Raw genomic sequence first — 11,571 nt, 5'->3', positions numbered from 1 at the left:
CGCCCGCATCTCTTTTTTTTTTTTCCTTCGCTAATCTAACCTGACAAACAATATGATGGATTTGGTTTCTGTTAATTCGCGCTGCCCTTTTCCTGCAGAATTTAAGTGTAAGTTAATGTACAGCGGAAACCCGGGCCCGGCCGCGCCGCTAATGGGCTGCGGGACGAGCTGCGCGCAGCGCCGCATACAAATGCGCTTGTCTCCGCGGGCTGCCCGAGATTTATGGCTCTTTTGCCTTCTGGAGCTGTAAACAAGAGAGCAAAAAAAATACAAACCCAGTCCCGGCACCGCTCGCTACCCGAAGGAGGCTGAAAATAAAGAGGAAAGGGAAAAACTTGCTTTTGGGGGGTTATTTGTTAGCGCTTTTGTAGGGGGTTTGTGGGGTTTGCAGCGCTTGGATTTGCAGCCCCGACTTGGGGTGGGTTCGGCCAGCCCCATATCAGCAGCACCCCCATCGCATCAGCAGCATCCGCGGGGGCCGGGGGTGTCCCCAGGGGGGGGGACTTGGGGGTGGGGAGGGGGGGACAATGCGCGGAGCTGCGCGGGTGCGGGCGGGGGAGGGTTTAGCGCAGCTCGGTGCGGTGTTGGGATTGGATTTTTACTATTGAAATGTGATTTGGTTTTAATATTTTCTTTTTAAAATCTTCTTTTTATCTTTTAATATTTTCCTTTTTTATCTTTTTAGTATTTTAATTTTTATATTTTCTTTTTAATGTTTTCTTTTTTCTCTTTTTAATATTTGCAGTTTTGTCTTTTCAATCTTTTCTTTTTTCTCTTTTCAATCTTTTCAATCTTTTCATTTATCTTTCCTTCTTAATCTTTCCTTTTGAATATTCCCTCTTCAACATTCCCTCGCAAACATTCCCTTTGGAACACCCTCTTTTGAATATTTCCCTTTGCATGTGTGTTTTTCTAGAGCCAAAGGACAGGTTCCTCCTCCAACCGGCCCCGCCGCCCCCGGAAGAAATCACAGCTTAGAACAAAAAGAGAGAAGAAGAAAGGAAGGAGGAAAAATAACACGAAATGCACCCCAAAAGTCGAGCAATTTGGGTTAAATCTCCGCAGTTTTCCTCCCGAGACGCCGCGTTCGCAGCAAACGGAGCGAAGCGAAGATGCCGGAGTTTGGGTGGAAATGGAAAAGATTTGGGAAGAGTTTGCAAAGCTAAAAGTAAAGGGGGTTTTTTGAGCGCTGCGGGCTGGTAGGTGGAAATTGCGGCCGTGTCGGGGGGTTGGGGACGCCGGGAGGCCCTAAAAGTGCGGTTTAGGGGGGGGAATGACCCAACTGGAGGAGGGAGGGGGGTGAAGAGGAGTTTAAACCTCTCTTAAGTTTCTGGTTGGTTTTGGTTTGGGGGTTTTTGTAGGAAATAAAGTGAAATTTTTTGGCGGAGTTAGGGTTGGAAAGTGTGTTTCAGTAGCGGGACTTGTGGCCATTGCTGCGGATGGATTATATTAAATATATGTATAATATAGATTGTATTAATTTTAGATATTATATAGATAATCTTTTTAATATATTATGTTGTATATAGTATAAATTTTATATATACACACACGTAGTTTATATTTTATATATATATATATATATAAAATTAGCTGCTCGCTGCTTTTATTACTATTAAAAATAATAATTAAAAAGCCACAACCAACCAAAAAACTCACCAAAATACTCCAAGGAGAAGTAGGAAATCGCATTTTAAACTCTTTTTAGAACCCGGGGCTTCCGGCAAAGTTCAAACCCTTTCTCTCTTCGTGACTAATATATATATACATGTATATATATATATTTTTTTTTTTTTAAAGGCCGCTCCAGCCGTTCCCTCCTTTTATTTTAAAAGCCCCAAATGGGTGATTTCGGGGGGTTGCGCAGAACACGCCTCCTGCTCGTTCATATGGTGCCAATTGAAACGGATCGCTCTTTACGGCCGCTTTTATTATTTAGGGGAGAGAAAGGGAATTTAAACAAAATATAGGGGTGGGGAAGGAGAGGAAAAGATTTTAAAAATTAGAGTAAAAAGGATTAAAATGGATTAAAAAAAAAGATATGCAGACTTTTTTTAAACAGAGGGGGGAAAAGGAAAAAATAATTTAAAAAAAGTAAAGTTGGCCGGGGGAACAAGACGAGTCCGTGTGATGGGTCGGAGCCACATGGTGCTACTTAAAACGTTCGCTTGGAGATTCATAAAATATTTAAAGCCCCGAGTCATGCCTCTTTTTTTTTTTTCCTATTTATTGCGGCGTATAATTCAAAATTATCGTGTATTAATAAGCCAATAATGATAATCTCGGTCGGAGCCGCGCTGGTTGTGCTGGTTTTATGGGCGCCCTTCTCCTGGCTCGTCACCTCTGCGAGCGCCGGGCAATAATTCACCGGCAACGAGCAGCTGCCTGGAGGCTCTTAAATATCTCCCGGGTTTGGCACCGGCCGGACCCCCCCCATCCCCCCCCAAGGGCTCCCACGTCATCTCAGCTCCGGCCGGACACGAGTTCGAGTCCCCGCTCCGCCCGCTCGGCTGCAACGCGGGGGTGGGAGGTGGTTTTGGCTTTAAAGTCCTTTCTTTTTACCTTCCCCCTTTATTTTATATTATCAAATTTATATTATTGATTTTCTATTATTATTATTAGCCTAAAAGTCCTTTTTGTTAATAATGTGTCACACTGCTCTATGCAAGCACGCATACACACGTGTGCACAGGTATCACGCACATGTGCAAACACACATGCACTCATGTGCACAGGCATCGCACACATGCATAGGTATCACATGTGCACACACATCACATCATCATCATCGTCATTATTATTATATACACGTGTGCACATACATGTGAACATACACTAGGCCTGTGCACAGCACGTACACACATACATGTGCACACACTCCAGGCCCATGCACAGCACATATGTGTGCACATACATGTGCACGCTCGCAGGCACATGTGTGCACACGCTCTAGCCTCATGCACAGCACACATATATGTGCACACTTGCAGGCAGATATGTGTGCACACGCATGTGCACACACTAGACACATTTGCAGCACATGTGCAAACACACGTGCACATACACGTGTGCACACGCAGTAGGTCCATGCACAGCACATATGCACACGCATATGCACACACACGTGCACCCTTGCAGGCAGACACATGGCGCAATGAGCTCAGCACCACTGCATGTGTGTGCACACGTGTGTGCCAAACACGGGGGGGTTGGCCATGGGACACGCATCGCACAGGCACACATGTGTAGGTGACACATGAGTGTGTGCACAGGGTCGTGCATGCACACTCGTGTGCACCCCGGGTGTGTGTGGAGGTGTTCTGTGCAACCCTGTGTGTGAACACACGTGCAAAGGTGTCACACTCGTGTGCAAACACACATGCACGTGCATCACACTTTGCACAGGTACCACGTTCATGTGCGCAGGTGTCACACGTGTGTGCAAACCCATGCAGGCACACTTGTGCACAAGTGTCACACTCCTCTGTGCAAGAACACACCCACACGTGCGCACAGGTATCACGCACATGTGCAAACACACGTGCACACACGTGCACAGGCATCGCACACACGCATAAGGTATGTGCACACACATCACGTTCACGTCGGCAGGTATCACACTAGTGTGCAAACACACATGTTCACATGTATCACACGTGTGTGCAAATACACGTGTTCACAGGTATCACACGCGTGTGCAAACACACATGCATGGACACGTGCACATGTCCCTTGTGCACATATGTGCACGGGTATCACACGTGTGCAAACACACATGTCACACGTATCACACGCGTGTGCAAACACACATGCGCTCACATCACACACAACTCCCCCCCCGTGTCCCTCCACACCCAATTATCACAATAATTAAATCAAATTGCTTCCCCTGTCCAAATTAAACCAGGCCCTAAACGAAGCACCAGGGGGTGGGGGGTGATGGTATTTTGGTGTGACATGTGAAGCCCTTCTGTGTAATAAATTCCCTTTTCTGCTTTATTTCCCCCCAAAACGAGCGTGTTTTAGCAAAACCAGGTGTCTCTATGGTGTACGGCCCCAGATATTCCATGTTTTTGCCAGCGCTGGCCCACGGAATGTCTCAAATCTCCTTTATTTTGGGGAAATAAATGAATAATCTTAATTAAGAGCAGCGACACATTGATGTGCTTTCCCTGTTTGGGAGGTTTGGGTGGCGGGAATGGGGTGGGAAGGGATTGTTTTTCCCCTTTTAGTTGCATATGGGGTTGGGAAAAAAAGGTAAAAAATATCAAAAATAATAATAAAATAATAAAGAAATTATATCTATCTATATAAAAAACAATCTCTCCTTCAGCAGCTGCACAATCTGGGAGGTGAGCGTTCGGTTAATCAAGACAAATACGGTTTGCGTGGAGCAGGCCCCGCTAACGAGGAGCCGGGTGCTGGGATGCTCCAGCTCCCCTGTTGCCATGGTTACCGCGCTGGCAGCTGCATCCCCCCCCCCCAAAACAACCTCCCCCCCCCAACAACCTCCCCCCCGCAAAACAACCTCCCCCCCCCAAAACAACCTCCCCCCCAAAAAACAACCTTCCCCCCAAAAACAACCTCCCCCCCAAACAACCTCCACCCCTAATAAAATAACCTCTCCACCCCAAAAAACAGCCTTTTTCCCCCCAAAAAACCTCCCCAGGCTCGGCTACAAGTCCACAACATCCCACCCAAAATGAGGGGGGGGGGGGGGCGGGGGAAGGCAAAATTCAAGTTTTAATAATATATAGGAATATTTTTCCCCCCCTTGGGGTGTTTTCAGCCTTTTCCAAAACAGAGAAAATATATATATATATATATATATATATATATATAATTTAATTTCGGTTTTTGAGGGGGAACAATGGATTTGACCCCAGCGAATCACCTTCAGCCTTTGGCCATGAGGATGTGCATTATACACATTATAATTATATCATATATATTATATTAAATATATATACGCGTCGTATTTATGTTATTGGGGAGGTGGATCTTTAAGGTCCCTTCTGACCCAAACTGAGCTCTGCTTAAAAAGAATTGGATGCAGATGGTGACACCCCGTATCAAAGCGGCACCCCAGGGTGACACCCACATCTGGACACCCCCGCCTATGGTGACAACCCCCGCTTCTGGGTGGCATCTTAGGGTGACACCCCACATCTGGACACTCCCACTCCACGGTAACACCCCCGCTTCTGGGTGGCATCTCAGGGTGACACCCCCATCTGGCCACCCGCAAACAGCAGCACCCACACCCAGACACCCCCCGTATCAGCACCCAGACTGTGACCCCCCCCCCTTCCCTTGTCACCACTGTCACCATGACAACCTTGAGCATCCCCCCCACATCTGGCCGCTGTCCCATCACATCCCCCCACATCTGGCTCCCTCCTCCCTCCTTGTCGTCCCCCCCACGCGTGTCCCTGTCCCCACACCCACCCCGGGCGCTCCCTCTGCCCTTTACCTTTGCAGGGGCCTTTCCATCCCCTTATCTCCCCAAATTAGGTGAAAAAAGCCTGAAACTCCCCCCAAAAAGGGGGGGGACAGTTTGGGGCTCTGCCCTGATTCATTTACCCCCCAACTCCCTCAGCCCCCCAAATTTTGCCATGTGACCCCCCTGCTCCCTTTGATTCTCCCTCTATTTAATTCCCTCCTGCGTTTCTTTCCCCAACCTGGGCCGGTTTGATGAAAGGGGGGCGGGGGGGGCGGGCATTTGAGACCAAAACAAGTGACAAAACAAGGGAAAAAATCAAATAAACTCATAATTTTTCCTAAAGGGCTAAACAGGGTTTTTTTCCTGTATATCGGCGGATATCGCGACATAATGACACATCCACGGAGGCAAAATCCACTTTATAGCTGCGCAAATTACCCGCGTGCCTGTGTAATTACTACTCGGCGCAATTAGAGCTCTGGTCCCCATTAGCGCTAAACGCCCGACTTTATTAGCGCTAATAAATATTTCTAAGAATTAAAGATGCTCCTCAAAGGGCTCAAACGCCTTTTTTTGGTGTTTTAACCCTAAATGGGGGAAATATCGGAAGTGTCCGCACCGCTCCTCCAAGGCATTAAAACCTAGCATTATTATTAGTATTAGTATTAGTATTAGTATTAGTATTAGTATTAGTATTAGTATTAGTATTAGTATTAGTATTAGTATTAGTATTAGTATTAGTATTAGTATTAGTATTAGTATTAGTATTAGTATCGGTATCGGTATCGGTATCGGTATCGGTATCGGTATGTATTAGTATCAGTATCAGTATCAGTATCAGTATCAGTATCAGTATCAGTATCAGTATCAGTATCAGTATCAGTATCAGTATCAGTATTATTATGGGTCAAGGCCCGTCCTGGTCTTATTTTCCTCATCCAGACGGGGTTAAATGAACCTTTTTAGTATTTCCCCTAAACTAAGTTTGCAAATATGCTGGAAAATAAACCTAAAAGAGGCGGAGTGGGTAAAAAAATGCAGGGGGGGGGCAAAACCCCCTGTGAGAAGGGTAATAAACCCATTTTAGGTGCAATTAAAATTCCCTCCGAGCCTGGAGAAGCCACTTTTCCTCCTTTGAAATGCACCTTTTTTTTGCGGGGGGAATATTAGAATAGAATTAAAAATATATATTATAAAGTTAGGAGAAAATACAATCGAGACGTATTAGGTGTATAATAAAAATATAAATAACTAGAACTAAATAGAATAACAATTCAAAGCACATCCCCCCACCCCCCAAAAAGCCTCTTTTGTCCGTCTGTCCAGAGCCGGGGTCGTGACCCAGTTAATCCGGAGTCAACCTGGATGTAAACACTTTGGGGGCTCTTCTTTAAATATTTAGAAACGCTTCAAGGAATGCGGGATGGGGCTGAATTTGAGAGTATTTGGGGAGTTTAGTGTCTTGGGGGGGGGGGTTATCTCGCCCCCTCCTTTGCAAGAGGAGCCACAGATAAAAGTGGGAGCAGCGATAAATGGGAATAAATCAGAGATAAAATAGGGGTATCATAAGGATGAATTCGGGATATGATAGAGATATAATGGGGGGGGGGTTAAACTTTGGGGTTTTAAGCAAAGGTGAAGCAGCCTGGGGGGGTTTAAATTAATAGCAATATTTGAATTAATAGCAATAAATGAGTTTTAGTTGTTAATCCAGGGTGGGTACCTGGGTGGGTGTCCCAGCTCCGATCCCTATGGCTGCGCTTCTCTGATTGTCCCTATAAAAAAGTGGGGGGGGGGGGGGGGGGGTAATTAGAAATGATCATTATAAACGCATCTCGCTGGTCCCTTTGCTCGCCCATCTAAATAAATCCATATGTGCGTGGCTGGGCATGGGCAAGCAGAGAAAACACCTTTTTGTAGCGCAAAGTGCCCACTCGGGGAAGGAATAAATGTATATTTGGAGAATTTGCTGGAATATGCGGGTTTATGTCCAGGGAGGGGGGGTGGGAGGGTTTGAGCAGCCGGTTTATTCATTAAAAAGGAATGAAATGAATAAGCATCATAAGAAAAGCTCCTGGAATTCCCGGCTCGCCAAGCACTTCCAGCGTGTTTAAGTTGCTGATTGCATCATCAGGGAATTAATTGGGGGGAAATGGAGAGCGGGGCGGGGGGCTGGAGCTTGCGGGGGGGGGGGGTGGATGGGGAGTCGTGGCATCTTGGGGAAGGATTTTGGGGAGGGGAGATTTGGGGAAACAGGGGGTGCGCTGGTTATAAATTACCTCGTTTCCCAGCCTTTTGGGGGCTAAATATTGATATTTTATGATCGCGGGGGGGCGCTTTTTATTGGAGGTGCCGCTTCTTCTCTTTCGGGCTATTTGGGTGCTTTTCACCCGAATTGTCAGGATTTGCCAAGGAAAAGGGGGGTTTCCCTCCTTTTTGCCTTTAATCCCCTTGGAATAAAACTTGGAGGGGGCAGCAAATGTGTCCCCCCCCAAAGGGATGGGGTGGTTTGGGGTGACAGCAGCCAAACCCGATGCTGGGCAGAGGAAATGAATGCAAAATATATAACAAAACCAGATAAATTTGCACAAATCCTCGGCCTAAACCATCCTGACATGCCTGTGGGAGAAATCAGTTTATTCCCCAGCCAAATCCTATTTCTTGGAGCGGACGAAGCTCGTTGGGAGGGTGAGGGATCAAAAAGTGTCATTTGGGGCAGCAAAGTCCTCGGGAAAGAGGCAAAACCAAGGGAAAAAGCTTTAAAAAGCAACTTGGGGGGGTATAGAGAGATATTCCCAGCTCTCCCCTTTGCTGCATCCCAGCTTGGCCATTACACGGCTCGGGAAATTATGCGATACATATGTTGGATTAGAAAGCAAGGGGGAAAAAATGTTAATTAAGACATGGGAGGAAAAAGTTAATCATTTGCAAAGCAGTATTTAATTCCCGCCGCAGAAAGGGCTGATTTATTTATTTACCTATTATTTCTTTTACTCCAGAAGGGTGGAACTTGCCCCATGCGCTTCTGTTTATTTTGGGAGGGTGGGAGGGGGGAATTCGCCTCAAAATGCCACCAAGACGCCTTTCTCCCCCCCCCCCCGCTCCGGAAAAATCAAATAGAATAAATAAAAGAGAGAAGAATCCGGTTGCGCTGAAGCAAACACCCAAACAAGCAAGAAAAAGGTGATAGTTGGAAATTACGAACGGCGGTTTGGGAAGGAAATCTGAGTCTTTCACTCCATATATATATATAAATCCCCAAATGTTTAGTTTGGTGCTTTGCCCATCAAAATTAATCACAGCGACAGATTAGGAAGTGCATTAAACTATATCTCTGGGTAATGATATAGGAGAGCACGATAAATAAAAGTTGCACGTTGGAGGTGCTGTCAGGTCTGGGGCGACCCAGTAACTCACTCGTTTAACCCCGGCTGAGCGTTTGGGCTTTTAATTCCAATTAACGCCGGAGTTCGGAGCTACGGGGGAAATCGCTGGAAGGGCCCGTGGTGCCGCGTTAACTGCGGCTCAATGGGAGAGCGAGCCCTGGGGCACTAATATCAATATAAAATCAAAAATCCCCTTTAAAAGCCTTTTCCGCTGCGTTCAAACAACACAATAAGAAAGTTCTCCTAAGCCCGAGGCTGCCGAGGACCCTCCGCCTGTACTTATCTCCCCAGAGCATCTCTGCAGCTGTAATTTGCCTTTTCCCCCTCCTTTTCTAACAGGAAGCTGATGTAAATTGAAGAGGGGTTACCGCTCTGGATACAAAGGCTTCCTCACCTTTTTCTTTGTTATTTTCCCCTGTTTTATTGCCATTTAAGCCCCACGTAAAGCGACTTCGCGACCCCCTTAAAACCCGAGTCCTTAGCGAAGAGAAGAAGGGCAAAGAAAATAAAGCCCGAGCTGCAAAAGGAACCGGCACAAACTTATCTGGGAACTTCAAAACAAATTGGACTCGAAGGACATAAAAGGGAGAAAAAAGGGGGAAAAAGGCGCCTTGGCCTTAGATGTTAATTTGAGGCTCCAGAAACACGTTGTTGCTGGGAGTTTTATAGCCCAATAATCAAAGTAAAGCGAATTATCCGAGCACTGAACAATGCAGCACCCGAGGTGGGGGGCACATCTATAGGTGCCAGGTCTGGGACGTATAGCCCAGGGATGAGCAAACCCTGATGCCTCGGGGGGAGCATTTATTCCTTTAATCCGCGTCTGTCTGTCCGTCTGTCCCGTGGCTTCTTTCCGCTGGAGAAACATTTCATTTTCCACCCACGACCCCCCCCAAATCCATCAGCGCTCCCATTTACACCCAGATTTTCACCCTCAAACTTCCAAAGTCTCCTTTTATTATTATTATTATTATTTCCTCCTCTCTTCTTGGGCTGATTTCTTATTATTTTCCTTTTCGAATTTTAAAATATCTATATTTAAAGCCTTCATTTGTCTTATCTTTTTCCCTAGGTGGGGGTGGGTTACTTACGTGGCTGGGAGCGCCCTGGACCAGCCGGGAGGCAGAACATCTCTGGAGGAAAAGAGGGGAAGAGAAGTTTGGCCGCCACTTCACCCTCCTCTCCCCCTTTTTTTCCTCTTATTTTGGCCAGAAAACAATCAACCACAACAAGCATCACATCCCCCCCCACCCCCACCCCCCCCTCGCCTCGCATACACCCCCATTAAACCGCTAAAAACCTACAAAAGCCTCGAAACAGCGATGGTGCCTCTAAATGTGCGTCCGGGGACACGGAGGGGACAAGGTTGGGAGAGGCAGCGGGTCAGGAGGGCTCGGGGTCAGATGCTGCACAGAAAAGTTGCCCTTTCCGTGAACCCGCTGCTTTTTTTTGGCCGTTTTCCCCCAACTTCAATAAAGTTCGGGTTGGTTTCTTTTTTTTCCGGCCCCTCTACTTGGAGGCGTCAAGAGGCTGAAAAAGGGACCGCGGTTCGGGCTGTTTGCAGCGGGAACAGCCTTTTCCCCTCTGTTTTATCATCGTTTTTCCCTCTTTTTACGTCTTTTCCCTTCTTTTTCCATTTTTCCCTCCCTGTTTCCCTTTATTCTCTTTTCCTTCCTTCCCCTCCCTTTATTTCTCCTTTTTTCCCACTTCCCCCCTTTCCTCCCTTTTCCCCTCTCTTTTCTCTTTCTTCTTTTTCCTTCATCCCCTGCTTTCCTTTCCCCCTTTTATCCTCTTTTCCCCCTTTACTTCCTTATTTTTCCCACTTCCCCTCCCTTTCTTCCCTTTCCTCTTTTTCCTTTATTCCCTTCTCCCCTTCCCCCTTTTTTCCTCGTTTCCTTTATTTCTTTTCCCTTCCCCGTTTCCTCCTTCTCCTCCCTCACGTTTTATTTCCCCCTTTTTCCTTCTTCCCCTTCCTTTTTCCCCCCTTTTGTTTCTCTCCCCCTACTTCCTTCCCCGGGTATCTCGTCCATCCACACTCTCCACAATCCCAGTTGTGTCATGGCCAAGGCTGGGGACCCTTCAGCGGACAAGACCCCCCCCCCGGTTGGTGTCCCTGGCACCCAAGGCACCCGCCACCCATGGGTGTCACCCCCCCACGGGATACACCCACCCGGGGGGGGGGTGGGGACACAGCACCCAAAACCACTCAAAAACCCTCCAAACTCCAACATTCCCCCCCTAAAACAAAAAGGAGGAATCCAGCTTGGAGTGATGCTACTTCCTCCCCACCCTCCTCCTCCTCCCGAGGACATTTGGGTGCTGCTCTGCCTCCACTTTTGGGTGCTCAGGGGGTGCATTTCCCTGCAGATTTCCTGCTTTTTCCTGCATTAAACCTCCTTTTCCCTCCTATTTTTCCCTTTTCCGCTTTGATTTCTTGCCTCTAGAAGAGGACATTACAGATTCCCAAGCCCCCAAGGGATGGGCCGAGCCTTGGGTGCTGTTTACTGACCATATTTGATTCTATTTAATTTTTAGGACTAGCTTTTATGTTTCATGCGGGTTGGGATCTTCCTTGGGAATAAAAAACCCCAATCCCAACTGGTTCCCAACACGTTTCCCTGTTCTGCGGAGGAAACATGGTCCTGTCCATAGGTTTTAACTCTCCAGCTTCGTCCTTGTATCGATATCACTAAAGCAGGGTGGGAAATTAAAAGAATCAATTAAAATAAAGCTACGTATAAA

This window comes from Columba livia, chromosome 29 (assembly GCF_036013475.1).
Source record: "Columba livia isolate bColLiv1 breed racing homer chromosome 29, bColLiv1.pat.W.v2, whole genome shotgun sequence".
Taxonomy (NCBI): domain Eukaryota; kingdom Metazoa; phylum Chordata; class Aves; order Columbiformes; family Columbidae; genus Columba; species Columba livia.
The sequence above is the reverse complement of the archived record's forward strand: the minus strand, read 5'-3'. Positions refer to the sequence as shown.